Source organism: Schistocerca nitens, chromosome 5, assembly GCF_023898315.1.
Source record: "Schistocerca nitens isolate TAMUIC-IGC-003100 chromosome 5, iqSchNite1.1, whole genome shotgun sequence".
Lineage (NCBI taxonomy): Eukaryota > Metazoa > Arthropoda > Insecta > Orthoptera > Acrididae > Schistocerca > Schistocerca nitens.
This window is the reverse complement of record NC_064618.1, coordinates 856,421,930-856,426,936: the sequence shown is the minus strand read 5'-3', so window position 1 is coordinate 856,426,936 and position 5,007 is coordinate 856,421,930.

Genomic DNA, 5,007 nt, shown 5'->3' with positions numbered 1-5,007 from the left:
GTTCAAGATACTTCATTATGTTTGATCTCAGTATATGTTCTAAGATTTACAACAAATCGACGTCAGGGATATTGGATAATAATTTTGTGGATCACTTCTACTACCCTTCTTATAGACAAGTGTGACCTGTGCCTTTTTCCAAGAACTGGGCACAGTTTTTTGTAAGAGGAATCTACGATACATTATAGTTAGAAGAGGGGCTGACTCGGCCACGAATTCAGCATAGAATCTGATAGGGGTTCCATTGGGGCGTGGAGCTTTGTTCAGTTTTAATGATTTCAGCTGTTTCTCAACACCACTGACACTAACACATATTTCATTCATATTTTCAATGGAATGAGGATTAAATTGGGGCAATTCCCATGGGTTTTACTTTGTAAAGAAACATTTGAAAATCGAGTTATGCATTTCAGCTTTTGCTTTGTTACCCTCAATTTCAGATCCTGTCTCATCCACTAGGGCTGGACACTATCTTCAGTGTCACTAACAGCCTTTACATATGACCAGAATTTCGTTGGGTTCTGTGAAAGATCATTTGCCAATATTCTGCTACTGTAGTCATTGAAGACATCATGCATTGCCCTCTTAACAGCCAAATGTGTTTCTATCAGCACCTCTCCTTCTATAGCCCTATGCTTTGTTGCACACCTATAATACAGTAATCTCTGCTTCTTTAAAAGTTTCTTTACAGTGGCTATATATCATGGAGGTTCTCTCCCGTTATAAACTGTTCTACTGGGCACATATCTATCCAGTGCATGGTCAACTAGTCTTTAAAACTTTAGCCAGAATTCCTCCATATGCTTCTGCCCTGTGCTGAAAGTTTCAAGTTCCTCACTGAGATATGATACTACTGATTTTTTATCTAGTTTACTCAGCATTTATATCTTTCTGCTTGTTTTAGTCGCCCTTTGTACTTTGGTAATCACTGCTGCCACAACCGCGTCACGATCACTGATACCAGTTTCAATGTGGACATCCTCAAAGAGGTCAGGTCTGTTTGTTGCCATTGGATCCAATATACACTGAAGTGCCAAAGAACTGGTATAGACATACATGTTCAAATACAGAGATATGTAAACATGCAGAATCTGGCACTGTGGTCGGCAATGCCTGTGTAAGACAACAAGTGTCTAGTGCAGTTGTTAGATTGGTTACTGCTGCTATAGTGACAGGTTGTCAAGATTTAAGTGAGTTTGAATGAGTGATTGGATGCAGCACCTCCGAGGTAGTGATGAGAAGGGGATTTTCCCGTATGACAATTTCACAAGTGTACTGTGAATATCAGGAATCCAGTAAAACATCAAATCTCTGACATCACTGCGGCCAGAAAAAGATCCTGCAAGAATGGGACCAATGACGAGTGAAGAGAAATGTTCAACATAACGGAAGTGCAACCCTTCCACAAATTGATGCATATTTCAGTGCTGGACCATCAACAAGTGTCAGCGTGCGAACCATTCAACGAAACATCATCGATATGGGCTTTCAGAGCTGAATGCCCACTGTGTGTACCATTGATGACTGCATGACACAAAGCTTTACGTCTCGCCTGGGCCCGTCAACACTGATACAGGACTGTTGATGACTGGAAACATGTTGCCTGGTCGGACGAGTCTCATTTCAAATTGGATCAAGGGGATGGACATGTATGGGTATGGAGACTACCTCATGAATCCATGGACCCTGCATGTCAGTCGGGTTCAAGCTGATGAAGGCTCTGTAATGGCATGGGGCGCGTGCAGTTGGAGTGATATGGGACTCCTCATATGACTAGATATGACCCTGACAGGTGATAAGTACATAAGCACCCTGTCTGATCACCTGCATTCATTCATGTCGATTGTGCATTCTGATGAACTTGGGCAATTCCAGCAGGACACATCCAGAATTACTACAGAGTGGCTCCAGGAACACTATTTTGCATTTAAACACATCCACTGGCCATCAAACTCCCCAGACATGAGCATTATTGAGCATATCTGGGATGATTTGCAATATGCTGTTGAGAAGAGATCTCCACCCCGTCGTACTCTTATAGATTTTTGGACAGCCTTGCAGCATTCATGGTGTCAGTTCCCTCCAGCACTGCTTCAGAAATTAGTTAAGTTCCTGTCACATTGTGTTGCAGCAATTCTGTGTGCTTGTGGGGCCCCTACACGATATTAGGCAGGTTTACCAGTTCCTTTGGCTCTTCAGTGTCTTTCCATCATGAGTGTGGTTTCTATCTATCTGTTCCAGGTAATTTTCACAGAAGGCATTTAGTAAAGTTTCACAGGATGTTTATCATGCCCACCACTAACAAAACTGTAATTTTCCCAATTAATTGTTGGATGGTTGATGATTACAGTATGATTGGGAACTTGCATACAAGTGAACTGAGGTTCTATCTAAAGTCTTCAGTTGCATCAGAAGATGAGTCTGGTGGGCGATAGAAGGGTCCAATTATCATTTTGTGCCCACCCTCGATACTGAGTCTTGTCGAAACAATCTCACACACAGCTTCAATTTCTATATCGGTGGATCTGAGTTTCTTGTCTACTGTGACCAATACAGCCTCTCCAATTCCCATTTACCTATCCTTTTGATAGACACTTAAATTTTCCCCAAAAATCTCATTGCTATCAATTTCAGGTTTCAACCATGATGAGCCACTAATGTATATCTACATCAGTACTCTGCAAATAATTGTGAACTGCATGGCACGGAGTGCTTTACATTGTAGCACATATCTGGGTTTCTTCCAATTCCATTACCATGTGGAGCACAGGAAGAATAATTGCTTGCATGTCTTTGTGAGCATAGTTATTCGTCTATCTTTGCTTTGAGAACTTTATGTAGGAGTATGCAGTATATTCTCAAATTCCTCATTAACAGTTCTTAGAACTTCGTAAGTCTTTCAGCATCTTCATGACATCTCCCATGGGTTACACAAACATGTGTCACTTAGTGCTACCCTTCTGTGTATATGTTCGACATCATCTTCTGTTAATCCTATTTAGTATGAATTACACACACTAGACTACTATTCTAGGATGGATCACACATGTGTGTCATAAGCAGTCTCCTTCATAGATTGACTGCATTTTCCCAGTGTTGTATTAATGAACCAAAGACTGCCACCTGCTTTATGCACGACTGAGCCGATGTGAGCTTTCTGTTTCATATCCGTAGAAACTGTATTTGTATGAGTTGACTGATTCCCTTTGTGATTCATTGACATCATCATCTTCACATCCTATATTTCTGCATTTCATTAAGTGCATTTAAGGCAAGTTTGAACTTTGCATCACTTTGAAATCTTATTGATATCTGACAGAAAATTTATGCAGTTTTTTCAGAGATATTTTATTATATATAACTTAGAAAATATGTTAAGGAAAGGCAAACCTACGTTTCTAGAATTTGTAGACTCGGAGAAAGCTTTTGACAATGTTTCAAATTCTTAAGGTGGCAGGGGTCAAATACAGGGAGCAAAAGGCTATTTACAATTTGTACAGAAACCAGATGGCAGTTGTAAGAGTTGAGGGGCATGAAAGGGAAGCAGTGGTTGGGAAGGGAGTGAGACAGGGTTGTAGTCTATCCCCGATGTTATTCAATCTGTATATTGAGCAAGCAGTAAATGAAACAAGAGAAAAATTTGGAGTAGGTATTAAAATCCATGGAGAAGAAATAAAAACTTTGAGGTTCGCCGATGACATTGTAATTCTGTCAGAGACAGCAAAGGACTTGGAAGAGCAGTTGAACGGAATGGATGGTGTCTTCAAGGGAGTATATAAGATGAATATCAACAAAAGCAAAATGAGGATAATGGAATTTAGTCAAATTAAATCGGGTGATGCTGAGGGGATTAGATTAGGAATTGAGACACTTAAAGTAGTAAAGGAATTTTGCTATTTAGGGAGCAAAATAACCGATGATGGTCGAAGTAGAGAGGATATAAAATGTAAACTGGCAATGGCAAGAAAAGCATTTCTGAAGAAGAGAAATTTGTTAAGATTGAGTATAGATTTGAGTGTCAGGAAGTCTTTTCTAAAAGCATTTGTATGGAGTGTAGCCATGTATGGATGTGAAACATGGAGATAAATAGCTTAGACAAGAAGAGAATCGAAGCTTTCAAAATGTGGTGCTACAGAAGAATGCTGAAGATAGATGGGCAGATCACATAACTAATAAGGAGGTACTGAATAGAATTGGGAAGAAGAGGAATTTGTGGCACAACTTGACTAGAAGAAGGGACTGGTTGGTAGGCCGTGTTCTGAGGCATCAAGGGATCACCAATTTAATGTTGGAGGGAAGCGTGGAGGGTAAAAATTGTAGAGGGAGACCACGAGATGAATACACTAAGCAGATTCAGAAGGATGTAGGGTGTAGTAGTTACTTGGAGATGAAGAAGCTTGCAGAGGATAGAGTAGCATGGAGAGCTGCATCAAACCAGTCTCTGGACTGAAGACCACCACCACCATCGCAACAACAACAACAACAACAACAACTACTGCATCATCTGCAAAAAGTCTGAGTTTACTATCAATTTTGTCTGCCAGGTTATTAATACACAACATTAACAAGTGTCCCAACACACTTCCTTGGAACAAATGTGAAGTTACTTTTACATCTGTCAATGACCCTCTTTACATGATAACATGCTGCATCCTACCCACCATGAAATCCTCAGTCCAGTCACAAAGTTTATTTGATACCTTATACAATCATACTTCAATAAACAGTGATATGGTATCAAGTTTGATGATGTTTGGAAGTGAACAAATACTGCATCTGACTGCTTTGATCCATAGCTTGCAGTGTTTCATGTTAAAAGAGTGCAAGTTGGGTTTTGCATGACAGATTTTTTTGGAACTGCTGGTTGACATTGGGGGGGGGGGGGGGGTCAAGGGAGATTGGATGGTAGTTTAGTGGATTACGTCTGTTGTCCTTGTAGATGGGTGTGACCTGTGATTTTTTCCTAACTACTGGGCACAGTTTTTTGTGTAAGAGACAAACAACATA